Genomic DNA, 27,819 nt, shown 5'->3' with positions numbered 1-27,819 from the left:
CAAACATCCTTAATCCAGAGAGGGTATCCCATATTATGGTGTGTGCTCATGTGTGTAGGAAACGTGTGTTTCCCCTCTAAAAAAATCTCATGGGCCACATGTGTGTTTGTGTATTTCCTGTGCCATGAAGTGCATGGTATACACACATGTCCCAAGTCCTTGTGTGACTCTGTAGAGCTCAATGTGTGTAAGCACATGCACATTCATGGTACATAACAGTTTACCTGTGGAAATCAGTGCAACCATATAATTATTTTTATCTGATATGTATATATCTGCAGGGGCGTATTTGTTGCTAAGTAGTTTGATGGCGCTGGTAATGGTGTTCCATTCTCTGATTAAGAGTTTCCGGAAAGGTTCACTTTTCTCTGTTGGGAGAAATTAGTCATCGAATGTGAACACCAACTCTACGGTCCAAACGGTTCCTTTGTAAGAGTCGGTGTAATGTTAGGCACTTTGAGAGTAGTTTATGGAAGAAAAGGCAAGACCCTTCGGATAAATATTATTCCAACTCCTTCCACTTTCATTTCCCTTATCACTATAACAACCGCACCCAGCTTCGCTATTGAGCTGCTTTGTGTGTCTGTTTCCCACATGCCAGGAAGCTGCTCCTATTGAGTAGCAAAGGAAATATGAGAGATAAAGTTGAAAACTGTCTTCCTTATGTTGACATTTCTACAGCAACAAGTCAAAGCTCTTCTCCCTCTGGGTGGACGAGAGCTGCGACGGGTTCATAGTTAGATGGTATGCCCATTAGTAACCATGCTGACTCCCGACACAATTATGTGAAACATTCCAGCAAATAACCTGGAATTCCGGTAAACAGAAAACAAAACTTACAAACTGTTTCAGTTCTATATATGGAAAGGAGACTACTAAGTGTCAGCATAGCAGGAAATTCTCCAAATTTCTGAGATTAATTCATTCTGGACAACCGTAAGGAAAACTGTATGTTTCAGGAGCCTCCGTGTTTGGCCAGTCAGGGCTTTGCAGTGGGAATGCTCTGCCGTATTTTACTGCTCTCTTGATTGATGTGAGCTCTCTATTACATCTTTGGCACATTTTACAGTTGTATCACTGCTCAGTTCACAGGGATTTTTAATTAAATCACACACAAACGTGATGCTTCATGGTTTTGTGTTGTGTATTCCTCAGTCATATTAACCTTTCCATCAAGATTTTTGCTATTTCTTAAGAACATTTCTTTGTGTAAATGGGTTTTGAAAACTTTGACTGATATGAGTCATATCACCAAATGGGGCATTCCATTTGACACACATTTTTAAACATAATGTAACGTGATGGATTGTGTTGCGTTTCCCCTGGGCTGAGGTACTGTTTCCTATTACCAGAAAAAACATTTGGTCCTTGTAAATCTCATGTCAGGTGCTTCCTTTCGAGTGAAATAGAATGATTAATCTCACATAATTCACTATTATCTGTAGCGTCAAAAATAATGAAATGTCCCCAGAAAAAAAACAGGTTATAAAATTATAGCACATAGGTGTACTGAAGGAGGCAGTGAATGTGAAATAGACTTAAAAAGAACTTTATTCACCTCCTGGCATTTTGGAAGGACTTGGGCTGTCAGGGAAACAGACTCATCTGTATTAATACAAAGCACTGGAAATTTAAATAAATCGTGTCTGAAAGCGATACCAGGATTTTTCTGGACTGCTGCTGAATAAATTCTGCTTGTTAAATGTCAGCCTAATATGTGTCACTGGCATGCGCACGCTGAGAGGGCCACCAAAATATCCATTTCAGGCTTTCAAATATTTAAGCTCTTTAATGTTCTTTTGACCTTCAGTTAAAGGACAGAGTCACATAGCAGAGGAAATGCCTCAAATTCTAGCATCTGGGCTTGTTTCCTTCTGCTTCTCTGGCACCGTTACAACAGTAGGACTTTTCTTTCCTTTAATTTTTTCCAAAGTACAGTCAACACAGGCTTTTTTTGCACAAGCAGGAAAGGACAGTTGTGGGGCCAGGAGCAGTGATGTGTTTCTGCTCTGTGCTTGGGGGCAGGACCTCCTTGAATGGCCTTTTGTTTCAGAGGGAGCCTAGGATCAAAAAGCAAACAAACAGAATCCCACAGGAATACAAACTTTGGGTAAAATCAGGTACCTGAAAATGTCCCCATGAATATGCGTGCAAACTCCAACCTTCATGCAGTCAGTGCCCCGAGCTTGACCTCGTAGAATGATGGCCGGGGTGTTCAAGTCATTTCTTCTGTATGAGGCTGTAGTTTGGGGCCCTTCATCTGGATTTTCAGCTGCTCGAAGATGCTTCTTCAAGAGTGTCTTTGGTAGCCGAGAAGAGATCCTAGTTTAATTAAAGTGCTTGTAAAGGGCATTTATTTTGACATAGGTGCTTTGTTTCAGCTCTGTTAGTATTTCAGCCATTTTCTCATTTATCGTTAGTGGAAGGGTCTCTTAAAACCTGAGGCAATGAAGCCCTGGGTGGCGTAGCTCAGTGGATTGAGTGTGGGCCTGTGAACCAAAGGATCGCGGTTCGATTCCCAGTCAGGGCACATGCCTGGGTTACAGGCCAGTTCCCAGCAGGGGACGCACGAGAGGCAACCATACATTGACATTTCTCTCCCTCTCTCCTTCCCTTCCCCTCTAAAGATAAATAAAGGAAATCTTTTTAAAAAGAATGCTTTTAAAAAAAACTTGAGGTAATGAAGCAATGGCATCTGATTTCCAATTAATTAATTATTTTTTAATCCTCACCCGAGATTATGTGTAGAGAAGAGGGGTAGGGAGAGAGAGATGTGAGAGAGAGACATTGATCGGTTGCCTCCGATATGCACCCTGACCAGGGGTTGAACCTGCAGCCCTGACCAGGCATTGAGTCTTTTGGTGCACAGGACAGTCCTCCAACCAACTTAGCCACCTGGCCAGGGCTGATTTCCTATTCATTTAAGTACCCCTATCAAAACGGCACACTGGGATGTCTTCCTGTTTCCTTGTTTTTCCAGCACTCCTTCCACTGTGTTTCTGTGTACGTAAGCTTTTTTGGAGGTTTCGAATTCTACGAAAAACGTTCCTTCGATGCTCTTTTCCCATAGGAGCTGTCTGGCGGCCCATGCCTTCCTCTACGTGGGTCATGTTGGCTGCATGGTGCTGGAGACCCTCGGGCTTTTGCATTGTCGATGCTTGTAGGTTATCTGTGCAGTTCTGACCTGGGAAAGTCTGGAGCCAATAATATTATGCATTGATGTTAACAGACTTAAAATTAAAAATGGCCTTAAAAGTTGTTTTCAGAAGACATCTGACACACAAAAGCTTGTTCTTTCCCTGAAAATTATATATTGAAAATATCTCATAAAGTCATGTTGAAAGGTATAATTACCTGCTCTTAGCAAATGCCTATATAGTTTTCCCTAATTCATTCATTCACAGCAAATATTTATTGAGCACCTGCCCTGGGTCAGACACCACCAGGTGCGAGGAGAACAAGACAAGCCAGGTCCCAGTCTCTTGAGCTTCCAGTCTTAGGGGGAAAATAAATCAAAGCCATACATAAAATTGTGTGAGTACAGTTGGGTGACAGAATGCTGCGACCAAGATGGGATGACTTGAGGAAGTCTCTCTGAAGAAATGATGTATAAGTTAGACTGAAAGTTAAGGAGGGGCTAGCAGTGCAAGGAGCCTAGGGAAGAACATTCTAGGCAGAGTGAACCACGTAGTCAGCAACCCAGTGTGGGAAGGAGCTTTTGTGCTGAGGGACTAACGGGCTTCCTGCGACAGTAGTGGAGTGAGTGAGGGTCCTCCTCTTCATACAGGGATTAAGTTTTGAAATTAAGTTATGAAAGTGTTTCATTGTCTGGAACACACGCACAGAATTCTGCAGCTTCCCACCTGGTGGCTTTCAGTGCGTTTTCTCAGCGTGGTCTGCTGCTGACCATCTCGTCCTCTACCTCTTTTCCTGGCAGTGTTTCTCTCCCCAGCTTTTATTTTAGGGTGTCAGCACATCCCCTCCCCACCCCAGTGTGCTTATCCTCCCTTTAAAGTAGATTTTCAAAGTTTCTGACAACGTGCAGTCACTGTCTCAGGCATGGCTGTCCTTACGCTAAAGTCCCAGGGGACCAAGGCCACCAGGGGAAATGCATGTGCATCTCTCGCTTCCGTGCACACTCCGGAGCTTTCCAGGAAGCCCCACCCTGTGTGAATCCTCCTCCCCCACCTCCTACCCAAGGGCCTGTGCTGCTTTGTGGCAGGTCCTCGTCGCACTTGCTGTGGCTGTGAGCTTATACCATGTTTCACTCCTGTGCACCTGCCTACATTCCCTGAGGCAGAGAAAGTGCTCAGTACCTAGAGGGTAATGGATGAATGTCTGACGATGAAACAGCGATGGATTAAAGCCTAATTATAAAAGGTTACTCATAGATTAAAAAAAAAACCACCAGACTTCATATGGCATTTGTGTGGATCTATTGTAGATTTTTAAATAGAAGCATTATGATATTGTGTTTTCATGATTGAAAACAGTTCATAAAGAGATACCATCAGATTAGTTTTCAGAAAGTAGCCTTAAGTATAAAACACTCAGAATTTGGAGATGCTTCAGGGTCATGATTGCGAATGTTAATTACCATTGGCCTGACTAGGAGAGAAGTATGTAATTATTTGAGATTTCCAGCTGGTAGAAAACAAGACACTAACTCAGACTGTAATAGTCTGTAGTCCTCTGAAGGGAGACACATAATAGGGTTAGTACTTTTTGAACTGTCATTTGATTTTACTTGTGTCTAATTTCATTTATCTTACTCTTTGGCCCCGGTCACATTTCTTTTCCGTACTATTGCTGCCAATTTCTCAAATACAAAGCCAAAATCAAACTTGCTGTGTGCACTTGGAAGAAGCCCTGGCAGAGACCCTCCCGAAACCAAAGGGAGAAATTATTAGCCATATCCAGAGCAGTAGCCGACTGGCTCAGATTCTTCCCCCCATGGCCATTCCTGATTAATGGGAGAATCTGTTCTGCAGTTGAAAAGCCTCTTTCCTGAGCCCAGTCTCTTCTGGCTTCAGAGCGTGACCAGCTGCACAGCTGAAGCCATTGCCAGGGCTCTGTTTCTGATTCCATCCCCCACACGTCAGACGTGGTGGACGGGGAACGAAGAGGTGGTCAAGCATCCAAATCAATTTAGGCATTTCAACGGATAACAAAGACTCCGCTCCCTCTAATCAGAAGCCCTTCACTCACATTGGACACCATGCCCTCTTCCCAAGTACATCATTCGTCTCTGTAGAAGTTGCAGTTCTTCCTTAGGCTTTTGTTCTTGACTTCTCTCCAGCCCACTTAGCTCCTGTGTCTGCAGTGATTGATTTGCTCCATATCTTCTCCTGACATCCCTTTCTTCCCCAGGCTTCTCTCTTTCCTTACCGTCTCCTCCTCCCTCCCTCTTGTAATTTCTGTTTGCCTTCCATCTCCCTCTACCGTCACATTTCCCCCTCACACTGAAAGAGCCTTATGTCAGCCTTTTCCCAGCAGTGCTAATGCACCTCAATCTTTTACCAACCTACAGTACTGGTAGCCAGAAAAAAAACAAAATACTTTTGTAGCGGATTATATATTTAACTTTCTTGTTTTCCTTATTCTGGACTCCATTTACGTTACTTTATTTCAGGGACCTGTTATCTGGGTGGTTGGAGTTTGGGATCCGTATAGGGTCTTCAAAGGTAAAAACCTATCTCCCCTGTGCGGTATCTTAAAAGCAGTAATAGGAAGATCCACTAAAATTCATTTAGTAAGACATTCTTCTTACTAAAGAAGATTTTAATACAATGGACATTTACATAAACAACAAGAGATAAGATGTAGCCCTAGCTCACAATGCTTCCAGTTCTTGTGGGGTGACTGGCATGAAAACAATTGAATAGGTAGAAAGTAGGATGAAATAAGTAATTTCCTCATTTATAGGTACAAGCAAAAGTCTCCAGCAGCGCTGAGACAGGAGTGTTGTTCTGACAGGGAAAATCAGGGATAATTTTTCTTTCCTGGGAAGGTGGCATTTTATTTGAAGCTTGAAGGATGGACAGGATTTCCATAGCTGGAGAAGGACAAAGGGAGGCAGTTGGGGGGTGGGGAGAGGGCACATCTGGCCTCTTGGAGTGGCGGGCGTGTTGCACACATGTGAGCACAGACTCTGCTTTCTGAAAGGTTGTGGCAGCAGGGGCAGGGAGTGGGTTAGAATTGGAGCCCGAGGGTAACGTGAAACCTAACAGAAGAGTGTTTCTTACTTTCTACATTTCAGAAATGTGAGCGTGTTTATAAACAGAAGGGAAAGAGCCAGCAGAGAGGGAGAAATTCAAGGCCCAAAACGAGAGTTGGCTGGCCCCCGATGGGGCAACAGTCTTTCCTTTGAATCCTCATTTCCAGACTTTTTTTGTGTTGGCTCTCGTTCTGCTATGTCCCAAGGTCTCCATGGAATTGGGACCTTGAACAAGTCATTTAACCCCTTGAAGCCTTCTTTGCCTTATCTGCTAAAACAAGACAGTGATCCTAGACTTACCAGAGGCCACTGCATGACTGCTGTTCAAAGTTGGGTTCAAAGCCAGGCTGCATCCCTCCTGTCTTCTCTCTTCTTCTTTCCCTTGCCTCTTGCCCTCATTATTAACCTCATTTATCCCAACACTGTCCCTGTTGTAAAGATAAATGAGAGTTGCAAATGCAACACTGATGTATTTTAGGTAATTTGCTAACAATTTGGTAAAGAATCTGGATGGTTTAAACACTTCATGTCCAAGAGGAAGGTATGCTAAAGTTTAAAACTCAAGCTCTCATCATACACGCAGCTCTTTACAATCAGGACAGCAGAGGAATTTTGTTGAGAAAAGACTTACTAATTTTCTGCAACATTAAAACCTACCTATCCTTTAGTCTGTTTCATTAATAGCCTCGTCCTTTTGATTTCCATCTAGTACCTCTCTGGAAAGCTGAGGTTCATGTTGGGACCAGCACATGGTTCAGTAAAAACTGAAGCCCCTTGAAGGACTTGTTCACAGTCTCCTATTTACATTATTAGCGGGAGTACATTTTCTTGCCCCATGAAACAGATTCACTGGCATCCCAGAGTAGATAGTTTTGATACCGGCAGCCTGTTAGGGCTGCACCCAGGCCATTCACATTCCATGTTCTTTGCGATGTGCCAGATTCTCGGTACACGTCCCTTATTTGCCGAATTGAAGAGACCAAGTGCACTGATTTTACTAAGGAGGTTTCACGCCAGGGCAGCTAGCTCTGCGAATAGTCCTTTTCTCATTCCTGAAGCTTATGTTAGAATCTGAGCGGAAAGTTTCATTTTTTTCCTCTGGAGCTAGTTGTTATTTGAAGATGAGAAATTCATGAGTGAATAAAACAAAGGACTTTTGGAAATAGTCCGTCACGGCTGTTCTGGGCAACCCGTCTAAACTACCTGAGATGCAGTCATGTTATGGTGGTCCTGTTCAGTGCCGAGATTAAGCCATGATGCAGCTCGTAACTATTTTTAATTTGTACCCAGTTGATGGCATTGGAGCCCAATGAGGCGACTGATTTCTTTGGTCTGCTGACCCTGCACCTTTAAAATCCCATCCTGTTCTCTACTCATTTTATACATTCACCACTTACTTCTGATTCTGTTTCTCCATGGTCTCACTGTTTTCTGTCTTTGAGCCCCTCGCTCACATATTCTCTCTCCACCTTCCCATTGTCTTTGTCCATACCTTATCTCTCAGATCTTCCACGGTTAAAATGTTTTCTTTTAACCGGCAAGCTGTATTAATTTGATTTGTTTAAACACAAGTCTCTTATTTCTGAGAACGGGACTATGATGTAATGTAGCTAGCATTTCTAGCATGTTTATTATGTAGCAGATGTCACCAGGCACTTTATATGAATGATTTTATTTAATACTCACAAAACCCCATGAATTAAATTGAAAGGATTAACTAACTTGCCAGGGCCCCATAGCCAGGTACAGATAGAGCCAAGATTGGAACTACATGGTCTCATTCTGGATCCCATGTCCTTTTTTTTAATTTTTCAATCCTCACCCAAGGCTATGTTTATTGATTTTAGAGAAAGGAAGGGAGAGAGAGAGAGAAATATCAGTATAAGAGAGAAACATCAATCAGTGGCCTCCCACATATACTCCAACTGGGGTCAAACCCACATCCTAGGGTTTTTGCCCCGACCAAGAATCAAACCCGTACCCTTTTGGCGTGCGGGATGACACTCCAACCAACAGAGCCACCCACCAGGGCCCTGGAACCCACGTTCGTAATCAGTTCTGTTACTTGTCTCATCTGTCCAATCCGTCAAGACTCAGTGATCGCTAGTGATGACACAGCACCGTGCTAGACACAGGAGTTGTGACGAAGGTCCCTTTCTCCTACAGTGCCGGGTCCAGGAGTCATTTGAGAGGCAGGTTCAGGCACTTCCATTTTACCTATGCAGGCCAGACGACTCTTTAAACATCAGGGAAGTCATTGCCTTTATGGAGACAAAGTTTGAAGATTAATTAAGAGTTTGGGCCTGGAAAACATTATGCTAAGTAAAAATAAGCCAGTCAGAGAAAGGCGAATACCATCTGATTTCACTCATATGTGGAATCTCATGAACACACTGAATGAACAAGAGAAATAGAGACAGACCCGTAGATAGAGAGCAGGCTGACAGCTCGGCGGGGGGTGGGGGGGTGGAGATGGGGAGCGGGACCAAGCCAAAAGGAAAGGACTCGTGGACATGGACAACAGTGTGGTGATGTGGGGGATGGGAGGGTATAAGGGGGCTAAATGGTAATGGAAAAACTACATTAAGAAATAAAATTACATGAAAAAAGTCGGCCAACTAGGAAGGAAGAGAAGGCATGAAGACATGGGGTACGAGAGAACGTGGGGCAGCTGAGCAAGCGGTGACATGGGCCCTGCGTTCATGAAGAAAAGGAGCCAGGTGGTGGCCATGTGTCATGGGACTTGTGGGGCCCAGATGCCAGGGACTTGCCACAGTCCAGATTTGGACTTTTCTTCTCCAGCCGTTAGGAAGCTGGTGTGACCATACCGTGTTTACCTTTTTGAATCTCGCGCTCCTGTCCCCCATTCTGTGGAAGCCACTGGTGATCCTGGGAGTGTCGCATGGTGGGGTATCAGTAGCTGCGTGTTGAGTGATTGGCTTAGAGGAAATTTTATTGCCGTGGCATTGTAAAAACTAGTGTGTTCATACAATCTTTTGATCCATGGTCCTGTGCAGCAACATTAAATAAAATCCAGAGCTATAAACAGAAATTTAATTTCAGTGCTTATGTCCTTCACTTGTAAGATTAATACACAGATATTTTTTCCCAAGAAGTTTTTTTTTGTGTGTAAGCTCAAACGTATGGCTCGTATGTAATTATGGTTTGTTTCTCCTAATTAAATTTCCTTTCTTCTTGAGAAATTGTGCATTTAAGTGATGCCGTGGAAACGCATTTGGGCGTTGTGGGAGAGCTGCAGTCAACGCTGTCTGACATGCGAGTTCACTTCTGTTCACCACGACTTAAAATCAGCCTTTGTAAAGCAAACCTCTTGCTTGACGGCATTTTTAGTTTCCAAAAACATGATATTAGTCATCTTCCTGGTCTTGCAAGGTGACCAGATAGGGACCCAGTTGCTTTTTTTTTTCCTTTTTCATTTTAAATTTATTATTTCTTTCCCAACATTCATTCAGAAAAATAATCAGAAAGTATTAACCCTTCAATCAGGTTACAAATACAACTAGAAAAAAGGATCAATGAAGTGTAGTAAGGTATACTTCCCACTGAGATTCTTAGGTGGGCATTATTTAAAACAAGTTCCAGACAAACTTTGAAAGTCTAGGAGATGTTCTTTGGCCGTCTTTGCCTTGGGAGCCTGTGCTTGTCCTGGTGAAGCTGCCCTTGTATGAAGGATGAAAGTCTTTATTCCCTTCCCCTCCCTCCCTCCCTCCCTCCCCTCCCNTCTTAGGTGGGCATTATTTAAAACAAGTTCCAGACAAACTTTGAAAGTCTAGGAGATGTTCTTTGGCCGTCTTTGCCTTGGGAGCCTGTGCTTGTCCTGGTGAAGCTGCCCTTGTATGAAGGATGAAAGTCTTTATTCCCTTCCCCTCCCTCCCTCCCTCCCTCCCTCCCCTCCCCTCCCCTCCCCTCCCCTCCCTCCTTCCTTCCTTCCTTCCTTCCTTCATCTTTTTTGTCCTTAGTTGCCTTCAGTGTTTGCTGCATTTTCTTTTGAATGCCTTTGGTAGTGACAAACTTTCATTCTTTGAAGTTGGATTTTATTTAGGGAAATAGCCAAAAGGCATAAGGAGTCATATCTGATTAATAAAATAGGTGAGCACTTTGGGGAATTCTGTTTTTGCTAAAACATAACCTGGAACTATTAGACATGGAGGCTGATTTTATGGAATATCTCATGACCCGCCTTTAAAGAAAATGTCAAAAAGAACATTACAGAAAAGTGCTGAGAAATGGCAGAATTGGAATGACTATATAACTTTCTAAGGTGACTTTGAAGAACAACATGATTTCAGTGTATGTGTAAGTTTAATCATTTCTTTCCTTCAGTTTTGTCCTTTTATTTACAGCCATAGCTTACACTTTATTGTTAAGATTTTTTAATTCAAAAGGAATTTTAAGTGTACTTTAACAGCTCTAAATTTTTCGTTTGAACTTTGGTTAGTGTGTTAACTATACATGCAGGGGTGTGGCTGTACCAGGTACTAAGGTTTCCAGTGAATAGAAAGTAGCCAGGTAAACCTTTTTCCCCTGTGTAATCAAATGGTTGTAAATGCCATTTGAAATTCTGAATATCCAAGATATTATTGCCTTCTGATAACCATACAGCCTGACAGGCTTTGCTCCCATAACTGCCAAGGTTTATCCTGCATGAGTTATTTCACTATTCATCCCTCCTCCAACTCACCCTTACCTGAGGTAGTAAGGGGAAAGGAGTAAGGTCCGTTTCCGAGACTGTTATGTTACTAAAGGTTTGTTTAGTCAGTGATGTTACCTATGATGTGATACCTGTGTGTGGGGGAGGGGGGGGAATTTAAGTAATGTGATAAATCAGCTTCATGAGTGAAATATTCTCCCGCCCCTTCCTTACTTTCTCGCCCCAGATTTCATGAAGTGTGTTTTATTCTGTGATTTTTTTCAACGCAGCTCCCTAAATCCTCCATTTAATGCTTTGGAAAAGGCTGTTCTTGCTGGGATCTGCCCTCTTCCTGCTCATGGAGAGTGATGGGCCTGGGGCTAAAATTTGTTCTGATTCTTGTCTGTTGGCCTCCTTGTCATGTTTTCTCAGTGGCCTTAAATATGTCAGAAACAGACCCAGACTGGTTACGGATATACTGCAATGTATTATCACGTCTCAGCCTTTTTTTTTTTTTACTTTCTTTTGGATGAGCTTTTAAGCATATAAATAGTACATGTAATAGAGACAATATTTAGAGCACTGGGTAAAAAATAAAAACTGTGGCACTAGATTATCCTGCAATTCTGACCGTGGGATCTCTTAATTTTGTAAATCAGAGATTCTCGGGTACTTCAGAATCCATTTCAGTGCACTGTAGCCCTTTGAAGATTANCTCAGCCTTTTTTTTTTTTTTACTTTCTTTTGGATGAGCTTTTAAGCATATAAATAGTACATGTAATGGAGACAATATTTAGAGCACTGGGTAAGAAATAAAAACTGTGGCACTAGATTATCCTGCAATTCTGACCGTGGGATCTCTTAATTTTGTAAATCAGAGATTCTCGGGTACTTCAGAATCCATTTCAGTGCACTGTAGCCCTTTGAAGATTATAAATAAGTATAGGTGTTTTCAGAGCAGATTTTGAGAATTTCATCACACTTCTTAAAGTAACTAGTGTCTTCCCAGGGTGCCCCAAGCCAGAGTCAGCCGGGACTCACTGAACCGCCCGCCCACTTGAGGCTTTGGATGGTGGAGGTCTCTAACTCTTTAAAATAATCACTGTGCTGCATCTGGAGACCTTTGGAAAGTCCATAAAGCTAATTACACCTTGAGATATACCACACCCTCCGCTCAGCACTGTATCAATTTTACAGGATGTCTTTCTTAACAAAACCAACATGGTCGAAGTACAGTATGTTACTAACATGCAGCTCATTGTCACAGTGTTAGACTAACACAATAATCACACACTTATTAGGGTCCCGGCCTTTTGCTCTTGTCATGTAGGTAAGAGGGACTTGTGAAAGTGATGAATTTTTCTTAGTTTGCATTGGGGCTACCTGAGCGTTGTCATTTCTGAGTCCTTTACCCGTATGTCATTTGATTTTTTTTTTAAACTTTACATTGTTGATTTGGCTCTGTGACTTATAAAAAAGACCCCAGAACCTTTGGTAACTATTTGCAGGTCAGCAGCTAATGATAATCAGCCCCAACGAGAGCTGCTTCCTCTTGTACCTGGTATTCATATAAGCTTTTAGTGTAGTATTTGAACTTTTTAACAAACCAATGAGGTAGAGATTTTTATTCTCCTAATTTTACAGATGAGGCTCGGAGAGGTCACCCAGGGTCATACACTACTAGTAAGTGTTTGAACCGTGTAGGTAGAGAGGGAGGTGAGTAGAGACAGGAAGAAGCAGACGCTAAGAGTGGTAAGGGGATGTAATAGTTAATCGGCTGCCTGCTGTGGTCTAGGTATTACCTTGGGCAGTGAGCGAACAGCGAAGTACAAGGTCCAAGTGCAATCCTCATGGAAATCACATTTGGTCATAGAATGCCAAGATGTAAATCTAAGTAATTAATGAAACAATGTGAACATTGTCTAGAATTGATACGTGTGCAGAGTATGAGAAAATAGACTAGTGGAAGGAATGAGACGTGAGGGGAGTCAGATGTGAAGGCATAGGGCACAGAGGAGATGACTTTTGCTGGAAAAAGACCAGGATGCTGTTTGAAATTAGGGACTTTGTATTTTCAGCTTCATACCTGCGAATCCCTAGCAAAGTGCCCAGAGTGTTATAAGTGCTCAGTGAGTGTTGGGTGGGGAGCCGGTGGCAGTCTGGCTGGCTGCGTGGAGTGGGGGAGGAGCCCTGGAGGAGGTGGCCGCCCCAGTTGAAAACACAGGGGCAGAGGGCGTGGGTGGCTGTGTCATTGGCGGTGCAGGGTACCAGGAGGGTGACTGGTGTGCTCCATCACATGTCACTCTCCTGCTACCTGGGCCACATCCCCTACTAGGAGGAGTCTCTGCTCTCACTTCCTCGCAACACCTGCTTTAAGTCCCATCTCGATTCCAAGGCTTTGGTATAGACTTGAAGCTTCTTCCATGAAGCCACGCACAATATTCGCATTTCTAAAGTTGCCATCTCGCCCTGGCTGGTGTGGCTCAGTGGGTTGAGTGCCGGCCTGCTAACCAAAGGGTCGCTGGTTTAATTCCCAGTCAGGGCACATGCCTGGGTTGTGGGCCAGGTTCCCAGGAATGGGTGCACGAGGGGCAACCACACGTTGATGTTTCTCTCCCTCTGCTTCTCCCTCTCTTCCCCTCTCTCTAAAAACAAATTAAACCTTAAAAAAAATAAAGTTACCATGGTTTCTGTCTCTACTGCTCGCTTGCTGCTTAATGTACTACATGGAGTCTCCTTTTTAATTACTGTTTTGTGTTGCCGTTTAACTTTTCCTGTACTGTTCTCTGTTTCTTGGAGTGGAAAAAACCTTAGGAATTGTCATCTTCTAACCTTCCATTGGCAGAAGAGGAAACGGAAACCCAAAGAGATGAAAGGGATCACACAAGGTCACATAGCAGTTGGTGGCAAGCCCGGGACAGAGTTCGAGGCACTGCCCAATCGGGCTGGCTGGTCCTCTGTTCTCTCCCCCAAGCTCAGAACTAATGTTTACTTCATGGTGACATAAGGAAGGGGGGAAATTAGGTTCCACAGTGCCCTTGGAATCACTAAGTCACAAATCCTTCTCTGACTCCAGTGGAGGCTTCCTGGTGACAAACTGTATTTCCCCAACATTTCCATCAGAGGCTCAGCGGTGGAGCCTGCTGAATGCATTGTTACGTGAGCGGGAGAGGGGGAGGGCAAAGAGTCCGATACGGAGGTTATTGCTAAATAAGAACAACCGTGACTTAAGCAACATTCATTTCTCAAATCAACACAGTCGACCCTTGTGATTCATTGATTTAACATTCATAAACTCAATTATTCATGAAACAGTGATCCAGAAGATCTGTGACTTGTAATAATCTGTAATTTAAATCAGGTATGCTGTGAAGTACTTTTGAAGGAGCAAAGCACTTAGCTGGTGACACTCCAACTGCCCGATTGTTTTTAGCTCATTATCACATATGTAGGAACCCATGAACTGGTCAAAACTCTTTTCTTTATAAAAGAAAGCCAGCTGCTAGGGCTGGTGATAAGAGTGAAGAGGAGTAAAGAGGTCCTGGAAATAATGGTTCTTTACCAGAAAACAGAAATCTGGGACGAATGAAAAAGCTGGTATGCCACATTTGGCAGTATATCGAATCTCTGAAATGCGTAGTATAAAAATGAGGAAGAGCGATTCCTAGAAATACCTCTGTGAGTGCACTGGCCACCATGGAAAATGACATTCCGAGCAGCCATAATAGACGGCATGGTGCGCCAGTTAGAGTGTTTGCAAAGACTCGGGGAATTCTCCTGTGGAAATGCTTAATCTGTTGTATTACCATCCCTTTTTATAGGAAGCCCAGTAATGCTATGGTGACTGAATAGCCTTTTAAATTTGCACCATTCATCTTGCAGGTCAGTTGAGATGTCTCAAATTTCATATTGCTTAAAGCTTTAAGCTCAAGTAAAATCTAGCGTATATCAGTAAGCACTTGTATCAAATACTGCCTATGCTTTCTAGAAGCATACCTGGCTGATCAGATCTGCAAGCCCCCTGGGAAGAAAATTTTGAATAGGGAGGGCAGTGAAGCAGTGGGGTCTCTGAGAACTAGGAATCAGGATGATAGTCAACCCAGAGCTTGAGGGTTTGAGATAGCACAGTGACTCAGAGAGAAAGGATGGCTTCTTAATCTGTTTTTTTTTTTTTAAATGCTTAAACTAGAAATTTACAGCCAGCCAGGCGTAAGTTCTCAGTATCACTAAAGAAAACCCGTGGGATTACCTTTCCCACTTGTTCACATCTGACCCTCTAATAGGCTGGCTCCCTTTCCACCTTCGAAGGCACATTTTTATACTCTCAATTATAACATGGACAAAAGATAGTGCTACCACAAACCCTGACTTAAAAAAAAAAAGTGGCTTTTCTGGGGGGTAGCTGTGACTTTGCAACAGGAAATACTTAAGGAAGAGGAGTAAATGCAGAATGAATAGGGAAGACTGGCTGTCTCATTTTCTAGACAAGGGCTCCCCCAGTGTCCTGACAAGACTGGGCAGCAAAAGCTTCCTCAGCGTCCAGACAGAGTCTAAACATTGGGGGTTACAGCTGTCGGTAGGATTCCCGCCATCACCCTGTGCAGATTCCCACAGAGGTCAAGCTCACCCTAAGAAGCGCGCAGAAGCACTGTTTAAAATGTGAGGAAACCGTGGCGGCATGAAAGGCTTTTTCAGAGGCACAGGCCACACCAGGCCAGGGCCCTGGAAGCCGGTATTTAGCTTCCCCAGGAGGTTCCCCCATCACTGAAGACGAGAGACCCTGTCCAGTATTGCCAGCTCCTCTGGCCTTAGGTTCCAGTTTTCCTCTGGCTTTCTCTTCTGAGTCGACTGGTTGAAACTGCCAGGTGTCTAATTCCTGGGGATTCGGTGTGAGGCTCTAGGGTTCCCCCACAGGAGCTGTCTTTCTCCAGGTCCCCAGTCCCAAGGCTCCTGTGTACACACACACAGGTTGCCCTTGCAGGGCGTCCTGGCAGGCCTGCCGTCCATCCATCCCAGAGGACATTTGTTCTCTGAGTCTCGGAGGGTGAGGCTTTCCCTCTGTGGGTGCGGAGCCTGTCAGCACCTGAGCGGTGGACAGCACCACGGCCGCCCTGTGACCAGAGATTGCTCTTCTGACCTTTCTTCGTCACTCCACTTAGAATGGGTTACTTTTGGTTTGGTTTGGTTTGGTTTAGTTTAGTTTAGGTTAGGTTAGGCTAGTTTGTGTATTTAGCAGACTTCATGACAAAGGGGCTTTGTGATCCGATGTTTAAGCTGGCATCTAAGCAATGCTAAGTATGATGAAAGAGCCGAGTAACTACCAGGGAAAGGTACAGGCTGTAGATCAAGGACTGAGAAAGTCAGGGCGGTGGGTGTGTGCCCTGGTGGAGCCGGTGTAGGGTTCTCCGGGAGACCTGGCTTCTGGCCCTGCCTCAGCATTAATTAAGGGAGTGGCCCTTGGGCAAGACATTTGCCTTCTCTAGGCCTGTGTTTTCTCCTGCTGTGTCTCAGAATTTCTGACAAAGAAAACTCCTTTGACAAGTCTTGTAGATAGACCCATCCCCACATTTTTATGCAAGAACAGGCATATTAATTACTCTGCTCTCTTGTAGGAAAGATTAGACTGGTTTGTTGGAAGCTTTAAGTTATAGTACATTTCAAAAGAAGCCCAGGCTTTCTGTTTGAAGTTTGTAACTAGGGAAAATCTAGCTCATTGATGGCTAAGGCCTGTCTGTCTGTCTGTGTGTGTGTATGTGTGTATATATATATATATAGAGAGAGAGAGATACTTTGTTTTTATTACAGTGTCTCACACATGGTAGTTGATGATTAAGTATGTGTGGAACTGATAAATGACTAAGACTCTCCCTAGTGCTTGTAACATAGTGATGTAGAGGTTTGGTGAGAAACACACGTGTTGCTGCTTACTCGAGTTTCTCAAGTGATTCTTCATAGTGCTGCTTTAACTTTCATTCTTCAAGGGGAAATATATTTCCCTTATTTATATGGTTTATATTCCTAAGAAGCTGATTTAGAGCTTTCTTGTTGTCCCCATGTCCACGTGTCCATTCCCCTCTTCTCCCATACATAGAGATTTTAATTGGAGATATGACCACTCACAATAAAAACTACATTTCCCAGACTTCCTTGCTGGCAAGTGGGACCGTGTGACTAAGTAAGTCCCAGACATAGGAAGGGAGCAGAATCAATAGTGCACCTTTTCACTATTGATGCTATTTAGAGTTGTGCCCTTTCCTTCCACTTTTCTCCCTCCCCACTGGTTGGGATACGGCATGGACAAGGGCAACACAGTAGGTATTAAGGAGCAAAACAATAAAAGGAACTTAAGTCTCGCAACTTTATGGAGCCCAGTCCCCATAAAGTCAGGTTTCATGGCACTCTTATTCCAAATTACCATAAATTCGCAGCTAGTGGAGTAGGAACTTGTGAGAATTGGTTCATCAGAAACTACTTTGTGCCCTTTAATTTATTCTTGTTAGACTTATTTATGGAATCATTATATCCTTGTATTTGAGACTATTTGGAGATTGGCTGTATCTGTGAAATACAGGAGCGGCCCCAGTCCTAAGCAGGTGTTCACTTTGGCGGCAGCCCCCACCCGTCCTTGCTGCCCAGCGTGTAAGTCTGACAGTCTGCCGCTCTCTCTGGGAGCTACTCTCAGAATTCCACCTCAGGCCTGACGTGGTAGCTCCACACAGGCGTGCTGTCCCACGCAGAAGAGGATGAGTTTAGCGGGGACCGCTGTTGTTCAGATCTGCCAGGCTCGTCAAGCATGTCACTGTCCTCTTACACCTAGAGTTAGCTCTAGCGCGCATCTGTAGCTGGGGGAGAGAGATGGTAGTGGAGCTTAAAATGAGATTAAAATGTCCAAACAGCCGTGGTCAAAAGCATGGTACCTGGACTGCAGCATCAGCGAACTGTGAGGTTATCAGAAGCGCACAAATGCAGGCCCCAGTGCAGAGCAACCAAGTCAGCGGCTCTGGAGGTGAGATTCAGCATCCTGTGCCTTCGCAAGTCCTCTAGCATGCTCAGGTGAGAACCAGTGATCTAAAGAGTGTTGCAAAGCTCGAGAACAGAATGGAGATCAGAGTCCTGGATCCAGGCAGACCTCGGCAGGAAGAAGAGGGCCAGGTGGAGGAGGTGAGGAAGAATTTTGCCGGGAAACAGGAATGAAAACGAGCCGAGATTGACGCGGTACCCCTGAAAGGAGTCCAAACACTGCAGACACTCTCCCTCCTGTACTCGGTACCAGGAGGCATCTAGACTCCTGCTTCCGGCTCAGGCATGTCATCGGCCAGACGTGCAGAAGTGCCTTTGTGTCATCCCTCAGACACTAGGGTTCTTACCTCACTGTATCTCTGAAGTGGAAAAGGGAGCTAAAACCCTCGCTGACGGTGAGGATGGGAAGGGTTCTTTATTTAGTTGTCTGCCTCTCAGCTCTGCAGGCTGAACCCCACCTCATCCCGGAAGAGGGTTTTAGCCAGGAGCCAAGCCCTTTAATGGGTAAGAAGAGGGGGCAAAAGGTAGAATTTCCATGTAAGGACTACCAAGAATATAAGTGCCTACTTAATAAATTATTTTTTGAAATGCTTTTTCCATTTTGGTAGTTGAAGTTTAAAACATGTTTGGAGTACTATAATTATCATTGCTAGGAAAAAAATACACATTGCAATATTTTTGTTTTTGCCATAGGTCAAGTTGTAGTTCAGGGTGGAAAGTAAACACGTCCCTTTGCTCAGCTGCAGCTTGCGTATTTGTAGTCTCCAGGTGCCCTCTCAGCGGTCAGCAGAGGATGAAGGTTTGTGCAGTGGGTACACAAAGAATACAAAGAAGGCATAGAAACCCAGGGCCCTTTCAGGGGCTGGGCCCTGGGCGAGGCTGATTAGGAAGTTGATGCTGGAGCTGAAGGACGGGTCAGAGGGTTAAGGAGGCCTTCAGGGAAAGAGTTGTGAGGAGAGAAGGAGGCTGTTCTGCAAGGAGCTGGGCAGTGAAGCAGTCCTTTCTCCCCAGGGAATGACCTTCACTGGATAGGTCTAAACACCCGGAGGCCTTTGTTTTCTTTTGGGAGTCCCTCATTACTGTCAGGTGCCATCTGGTCAGTTTGATAACTTTGTAAGCCGGGCCCATTACCACATCTCGAATGCAGAAATGGCTGGGAAAGGATCTCCTGGGAGAACTACCTGTATAAGGCAGCTTTCTTCCTTGTGTCTGGACAGAGCAAAGGCTGCTCTCTCAGTATCCAGCCTTTAAAACAAGGGACTAAGAAAGTCATGGAGTCTTGCAGAGAAACAGCACTTGGAAACTTTGGGTGGGCTAAGATGACTCCGGGGGGTGTAGATCATGTGTGTGTATGTATCATAATCAGCTCCACCTTTATCAACAGCAACAAACGTGTAATGATCGCATCTGTGCAATTAGGCTGGGTATTGGGTTTAAAATGAACTGAGAGGGAGAAGTGAGCTAACCTGAAGGTCTAAGAGTGCCCTCTGCGTGTGTACGTGTGTTTTGTCTGTGTGTGCATACATGCACACACACAGGGTAGGCAAACGTAGGTTTACAGTTGTTCGTGTGGAAAATAATGCAATAAAAGATAATAGTACAAGAATAAAACATTTTTGCATGCTCGTAACTGTAAACCTATGTTTGCCCACCCCATATAGGCATGTAAAATGTATGAAACATTCTATTTTCTAATGTGATATTTTGTTATGTAAATATCACATGTTGTGATATCAAAGAATCTGTATTTTCTCTTAACCTCCAGAACAATCCTGTAGAATAAGTGCTTTTATGCCCTGCTTACTGCAAGTATATGAGTATTCTGGGGTCTGACCCAAAGCCTCGACTTCTGATAATCAAGGGTGGTGATGGTGATAATGAATCTGTTGGGCGCTTAGATGTGCCAGGCACAGTACTACTTGCAGTATCTATTTCTTTCACTTAACTCTTATTAACAACCCTGAGGAAACTGACACAGAGAAGTCAAGAAACTCACCAAAGATCACCCAGCCAACTGTGAAAAGCTAAGATTTGACCATAGTTCTCTTCGGCTCTCAAACCCTTGTAGTCAACCGGTAGCTATACTGACTCTCATTTAAAAGGTAAAAATTAGCTGAAAAGTGACCTTCGTTAAACGACAGATAAGTGGTACAAAGAAGTAATAGTTTATCTTCAGTGAAACAAATTTGAAAAGGAGGAAGAGAAAGAAAAAGTAAATGGCCAAAATAGTCTCTCAAAAATCTTTTATACAGCCCTGGCTGGTGTAGTTCTGGATTGAGCACGGGCCTGTGAACCACGTGATCGAGGTTCGATTCCCAGTCAGAGTACATGCCTGGGTTGCAGGCCAGTTCCCAGCAGGGGACACATGAGAGGCAACCACACATTGACATTTCTCTCCCTCTCTCCTTCCCTTATCCTCTAAAGATAAATAAATAAAATCTAAAAAAATATTTTATACTTTTTATCCATATGATTTTTTTTCCCAGAATGTGTAAACCCTTGTGAGAACTACCAGCTCGATCAGTGAAATAGCCTGTTCTTTATCTGTGCTGTCACTTTCAGGGACCTCTGAAGACCTCGGGTCAGCATATAACGTTCTTTGGAGTCCTTCTGAAGACTTTGGAAATTCCTATACTGCCTTAGGGACTCGGGAGTTTTTTTGACAATATTGCTGACAATAAATAGCCTTGGTTTAACTGTTCCTTGTTTTTTAAAATCATAGAAGATCACATTTTCTTCTGTACTACTGTAACTCCAGAGCATTAGCAAATATTGGAGTTTTAAAAGAGAAGAACTGGCTTGTCCTTTAATTAAAAAATCGTTGGCCCGTCTTCCTAAGGGCTCGGGAATCCCTGCAGCCTGACCGCACAGAGAGAGAGGGCTCGAGCTTCTGGTCAGAGGAAGGAGTTCGTAGAAAAACTCCACCAGTTCCAGTCCCTCAGTTTGCAGGTGAAGAACGCCAGGCCCTTCGTCCTCACCCCTTTAAATCTGGCACTTTGTAATGTTTGTCCTAATCAATGTCATCGTTCCACAACGGTAGAAGCAAGTTATAGCATCCTTTCCCCGGGGGAGGAAAAAGGGACCCACCCAGAGCCTGAGAATCACTCAGCAAGATAGAGGTTTGTTTGTGTTTTTCAGTGGGCGTTGCCTTCCGTTTAAACACCACCCTGGGGAGTGCCTCATTCCCAGTGTTTATGCCGCTGTGACATTTTCAAGCTGTTTTGAAGATTCCTCTAAGATGTTGCTGAACTGACTATACACGTTTCGTTCATTGAAGTTTTTCCTCATTAGTCATTTGTCCCATTCCCTCATACTTTTCATTCCTCTTTTCGTGGGCTTGTGTTAATGGCCAAAAAAAAAAAAGTGGGGAGGAGGGGACAGGTATTCGGAGAAGGCTGTCATTTATTAGGTAAAAATCGTCTTTTATGAAGTCGGTCTTCACTTCTTTGTACATTTATCCAAACCATCCCTTGGCCCTATTTTTGCCAGATTTCTGAACATGGTTGGATTTTGAAAATTTGTTGCTCTGTGTGAATGCAGAAATGTCATTATTTGAATGGAAAAATCCCTCTGGGAGTAAATTGAACACATGTTCCTGGTGTGAATTAGCAGGTAATGAAATAAAATGTCTCTGGCTCAAAATCCTAATGAATTTTCATAAAGTGTGATTTGAGATTGAGTAGGGCACGTATGCAGGCGTTTGGAGTCTGACACTCTCACTTCTGAACTCCCCACCACCCACCGCCAAGGCGTGCCTTTAACCTCTCTCAGCTCTTTTTACTCCTCCCAGGAAGCTCTGACCTTGCCCAAGAAGGTTCCAGAGAGGTCGCTGATTCAGATTTGCTGTGCATTAAAGCAGCCTTGAATCCATCCCCGGGGGAGTGTGCAGGGTTGGGGGAAGGGGTGCCTGGACTGGTGAATCAGCCTGGTCTGCACATCGGTGTCCTTGGAGGGCCTTTAAAAAATACTGATACCAGTGTCTCACTTCCAGTGCTTCTGATTGCACTGGCATGAGGTGTGCTCTGAGTTTCCGCACCGTTAAAGTTCCCCAGGGAATCTGAATATGCTGCCAGGTTTGAGAATCATTATTCTAGCGCCGTGGTTCTCTAGCTGTAGTGTGCATGCCAGTTACATGGGGGGTTGTTCAGACTGTTGGACATCGCCCCAGAGTTTCTGATTCTGTAGGGCTGATGCGTGGGGTCTTAGACCTTGCATTTCTAGCAAGTGCCCAGGGGATGCTCGAGCACTGGTCCCTAGCCCACTGTTTGAGAAACACCATTCTAGAGGCAGTTCCTCTCAAACTTGGCAGTACAGCTCAGTCACCTGGGAATCTCGCTAAACTGAACTGCAGGTAATTCGGTAGATCTGGCGCAGGGGTCTAAGTCTGGAGCTCTACCAGCTCTCAGGTGCTGCTGATGCTGTGGGTCCAGAGGCCACCCTTTGGTAGCAAAGCTGTAATCTAAAGCATCGTTTTCAACCCCGTCCAGTAACATCCTACATAGGAAAGATGCATGGCCTGGGGCATTCCTAGAGGTACCGTGGGGCTCAGCGCACAGCATGGACCCCTGGGTGGCAGGCAGAGAGCCGGAGGGCTCAGTGCGGCTTTGGCGTTTGGCCAGCGGCCCTTTGAGCTTGGCAAAGCTCTGTTGTCAGTGGGAACTTCATTGTACAGATTCCCAGTTTGCTTGGAGGAGTAATGCAGGGACTCTCAGCCCTGATTGCACAGAAGAATCAATCACCCAGGAAGTAAGGGAACCAAATGCTAGTTCCCAGGCTCCTCCCCTACTATGATTTGAATTAAGGTAGGATCTGGGCAATGGTATTCTTAAAAGTTCTGTAAGTGATTCTGATGCCCAGCCAGCATCGTAAACCATTAAAACATCACAGGCTGCAGTTTTACAGATCATTTTTTTTCTCTCTCGATTTGGCTGATTTATATTCTAGGATGCAATCTGACTTTGTTAGGCAGTTGAGAACAGTTTCCTAGGGCATCTTGAACAAACCACCAAGGAAAGGCTCAGCGTAGATTCCATCCCGGTTCAAGCCTAAAACCGGAGTAAAAGAAAATGCTGGGAAAGTACAGCTGGTGTTTCTGAACGAGCTGAAATTATGAAATATTTCTGGGACTGTATCAACAAGCCTAATTTTTCCCCTCGGGGTTATGGTTGTGTGGAACAAGTCTTCACTGCGAAGCTTGCCAAAAAAGGTTATGATAAAATCATGGAATGTGAATGAAAGGAATTCACAGTGTAACTTTAAAGGAGTCAGCCTCTAAATTTAAAAATGCGGGGATGACATAGGCCTTGCCTTCGTAACAGAGGTTTTGGGAACAAAATAATCCCAGGTACAAGAAAACGTCTCCGTTCATCAGGTGACATCTGTAAGGCCAAGCGGAAATGAGATTGGGAGGATGGCCAACCAGAAGGGGAGGGGACACACTATAGACCCTGAACCCCCTTTTTTTTCCTTTGGGAATTACTTTTGCATTCTGTTGATATATGTGAGCCAAAATGCAGCCACTGACTAAACCTACAAATTCCAGGAAAGCTAACTAGGAAGGCTGAAGTTCCTTTTGCGTTCAGCACGGTGGACGTGGTGGGAAAAGTGTGGGCTGTGGAGGCTCTGCCACTTGCCCTGTGACCCGGCCAAGTTTCTTAGCTTCTCTGTGACTGTCTCCTCCTCTGCCAAGTAGATGTCATCTCTTCATGTGGGAGTGCAAAGGGGTGTGACAACGAGTAGAGGCATGATGCCTCAGACATAGAAGGTGCCCAGTTAGTAGAGATGGCTTTCATTTCTTTCTCTGGCATGATTGTGAGAATTGTATCCTTAATAAGAGACATCCATCAAAATATTTTTTGTATGTTTATTAATATTTTTACTGGTGAATTATACTAGTTTAGATGTCTCCTTAATAGTCACAAGGTGTATTTTCGCATTTGGAATGTAGGCTTATTCTTGCCATAACACCTTTTTTTGTTTTTAAATTCTCACCTGAGGACATTTTTTTTCGTTACTTTTACAAAGAGAGAAAGGAAAGGAGTGAGAGAAACATCGATGCAATAGAGAAGCATTGGTTGGTTGCCTCTTGTATGCGCATAGACTGGGGATTGATCGTATGTGCCCCGACCAGGGAACAAACCCACAACCCAGGCATGTGCCCTGACCAAGAATTGAACCCACAACCCTTTGGTTATTGAACGACACTCCCACTAACTGAGCCAGGGCTGACCAGGGCTGCCTTAACACCTTTATTCTTGCTGCTCCCTGCATCTGGGACACTCCTGCCTGGTTATTTGCATGCCCTTCTCCTTTTATTCATGACTCTGCTCAGGTGTAACGTCGTCAGAGAGGCCTGTCCTCACCCACCTGGCTAACGCAGTCCAACCCCATCGCCGGTTCTGCTTCACAACATTTACTGCCACCTGGCATTGTGCCGTGTGGCTCTTTGTGTTGTCTAACTCCTCTAGAGTTGTAAATCCAGGAAAGCCAGGACTTCGTTTCATTTCCTGTCCTAAGCCCTGGAACGCCTGGCACGTGTAAGTCGTTCAGTAAATGTTCGTTGAATGAGTGAGTGATGGGATTGGAGACAACTTCACAGATTGCACCTCAGCTGGTACCATGAGGAGCTTTGTCTCCCAGGACCACTGAGTGGCCCCGTGACACCCAGAGCTGATGCCAAAGGGACTTGGGGACTTAAGATTATAAGGAAATGAGATTGTAAAGGAGGGAGATTACCAGAGCGAGGTGCGGGGAACACAGTGATTGCAGACTCCTCCCTTCTTTAGTCTGTGCTCTACCCACTAAATTCTGTGATACAGGGTTTAATCAAATTGGGATCCCTTGAAATACCTATTGTCTCAGTGACCCTGGCTGCCTGTGTGTGAGTGTGAGTGAGTGTGAGTGAACCAGGATGGGTTTCAGGAAAGGACTGAGTACCGGCAGCACCACCATTGTAGTTGTCTGTCGGAATTTTATCAGTCCATTTATGCTGCCTGTTTCCCAGGAATAAGTGTGCAGTGTATCAGTTGTCATTTTTAGAGATTTTGAAAGAGGAAGAAGGCTTAGTGGCAGATATGTGAGATTCTATAAAAACTAAGTAGATAACAATATGATTTTTCTCTTCTCCTCCCATCTACTAATTTTTCATTTGGATTCAGTTGTATTTAAACAGAATACTCTTTAATGCGTTTGTTACGTAGACCATGATTGTACTTTGCCTGTTGACATAGGGGCCTGGAGGTCTACAGCTGGCCAACATGTAGTCACACTGGTTAAAGGGACGAGGGTTGTTACAAACTCTCCATTATCACTGTAGTTAATACTGGATGAGCCTGTCAATATTTTAAGGGCTGACCTCTTACAGGAAGATTATTTGAATGATAAAATCAGCTTATTTTTCCCTAATTACCTCTGTTGCAAATGATATTGTCACTTTAGTCTTGGTATATCTTGGGCATATTTTGTTGATTTTTTAATATTATTATTAAAGATTCCAGTTACAAAGTATTGTTGCCAGGGCAACCAGACTAACAAGCTTGTTAATTAACTTATACATAGGTCTGTTAGACACCATAGGGAAAGAGTCGGGATAGGCTTCTTTTCAAATGGATAAAATTAAAATTTCAGTGGTAATGTCAGGAAAGTCTTCTGAGTGGTGCAAGATGCATAGGGTGGTGTAGTGTTCTCACACTCTCATGGAAGAGGGGTGAGAGAGAGGCGTCGGTGGCTAAATGAAATCTACTGCAAGACTTATTTAGAAACAAGCTGAGAAGGAAGGTATCAGAAAAACAATTCCTGGTGCTATGGTAACCATAGTTTTGAGCTTGAGTGGCAGGCCGGGTGACTGGTGAGGGGAAGGGAAGGATGCTGGGTGAGTACATTTTCTGGATAATCTACTGAAAGGTGAATAGAGGGCTGAAAGAAGAGAAGAATAAAGCTAAGAAAGTTAACAGTTACAAAATGAAAAGAAAGATAGAAATCTTAGAAATCTAAATTGTTTTAAAGCATTGTTTTCTGGTTTGCCAAGTCATTATAACAGGCTTGAATCTTAGGCCTGACTGTCATGAAATTAACAACACAGTCTTTTTTTTTTTTTTTAAGATTTTATTTATTTATTTTTAGAGGGGAAGGAGAGAGGGAGAGAAACATCAATGTATGGTTGCCTTTTTTTGTGCATCCCCTGCTGGTAGTTAGCTTGCAAGGAACCGGTTTGCAACCCAGGCATGTGCCCTGACTGGGAATCGAACCGCGATCGTCTGGTTCGCAGGCCCGCGCTCAATCCACTGAGCTACGCCAGCCAGGGCAACAACACAGTCTTAAAAATTTAAATGAAAAACTTAGAAATACAAGAACTTACAGATTTGTTCATGGGAGATTTCTGTAGATCCTTTTTGGAAATTAGATTAAAAAGGAAAGATACAGATGACCTGAATGTCATAAAAAGCTTGATTTGATAGGTTTCTGTACGTTTGTATCCAAAAAACAGAGAACATGTTCTTTTCAGCTATCTGAGTATTTTAAAGTTGGCCATAGGCCATGCATTCCAAAAAACCAAAAACATTAAAAAACTCACAAATTCACAGAAGCAGAAAATTGTATAGCCTACATTCTCCGGCAACAAGGCAATACAACTATAAGTTAAAAATCTAAAGGAAAGCCAAAAAAATCTACCTGTGTAGAAATTCAATAACAAACCTTTAGGTAGTCTTTATTAAAGAAGAAACCAAAACTATAGATTGTTTAGAAGCGAGTTGTACTGAGAGTAATGCATTTCAAACAGTAGAATGTAACCAAAGCAATAATTGGCTGAAGTATTAAAATCATAATTAAAATTGTAGCATTTCTAAGAAAATAGAAGCAAACTTAGCATTAATCTTAAAGCACTAGAGAAAAAAATCAATAAAATAATTAGAAAGACAAAGAAGGAAGAAATTCAAGTGCTCAAAAGAATCCATGAACTGACTCCATGAACTACAAAAAAGAAAGCTTGGTCAATAAAAGGCCGAAATGAATTTGAAAATCTAGATGAATTTGATAGAACTTTGTACTAAAATATGTTAGTACGGATGATTCTAAAAGAGGTAGAGCACCAGAATAATCCAGCACCAAAGAAGAAATCTGTCCCTTCTTCCTTTAAAAAAAATACTGCATTGAGCTTCAAAGAAGAAATAATTCCTGCCCTGGCTGGTGTAGCTCAGTGGATTGAGTGTGGCTCTGTGAACCAAAGAGTTGATGGTTCAGTTCCCAGTCAGGGCACATGCCTGGGTTCTGGGCCAAGTCCCCAGTAGGGGGCACTCAAGAAGCAACCACACATTGATTTTTCTCTCCTCTTTGTCCTTCCCTTCCCCTCCCCTCTACTAAAAGTAAATAAATAAATAAAAATTTTAAAGGAAAATATCAATTCATCAAAAAAGCAAATGAAAAAAGAGAATTCCTATATTTAAACTGTTATACAGCAGAGAAAGAGGTAGAAAGTGAAACAACTCATTGACAAAGTTTGCGTAACTCTGAAAATAAGAGTGATGAGCTCACCGCACACACTAAAGGAGAGAGGTACAGGTTAATATTACTCAAGCTTATAAATTTAAAGTTGTTTTAATTTTTGAAAGGTCCAGCTGGATCTTTCAAAACAGGTTCATTTTAAGAGGATGGGATGCTTTAAAACCCACTACTTGAGCATATTAGGTAATTAAAGGGAAGGCCGATATGATCATCTTGAGAAAAGTTGCAGAAGCATTTAATAAGACTTCATTTTCATTGTTAACATTCTTAAACCTTTTTCCAGTGTGGTTTTGCAACAGTGTATTATTACAAAGGCAGTTCTTAAGAAGTAAACAAATCTCTTAAGGCCCTGACTGCAAAGCACACGTCAACAGGTGATAATGCCGGGAACGTTCCAGCAAACACAAGCAGCGAGGGGACTCAGGGAGGA

The 27,819-nt window shown here is 43.5% G+C and overlaps 1 protein-coding gene across 1 annotated transcript in view; it reads left to right on the top strand.

Moving 5' to 3' along the window:
• CRIM1 (cysteine rich transmembrane BMP regulator 1) overlaps positions 1-27,819 on the top strand; it is a 178,140-nt gene that overhangs the window by 51,543 nt on the left and 98,778 nt on the right. The window lies entirely within an intron of this gene.

Source organism: Sturnira hondurensis, unplaced genomic scaffold (genome assembly GCF_014824575.4).
Source record: "Sturnira hondurensis isolate 20B ecotype Veracruz unplaced genomic scaffold, ASM1482457v3 Scaffold0016663, whole genome shotgun sequence".
Taxonomy (NCBI): domain Eukaryota; kingdom Metazoa; phylum Chordata; class Mammalia; order Chiroptera; family Phyllostomidae; genus Sturnira; species Sturnira hondurensis.
This window is presented reverse-complemented; position numbering and strand designations above follow the sequence as displayed.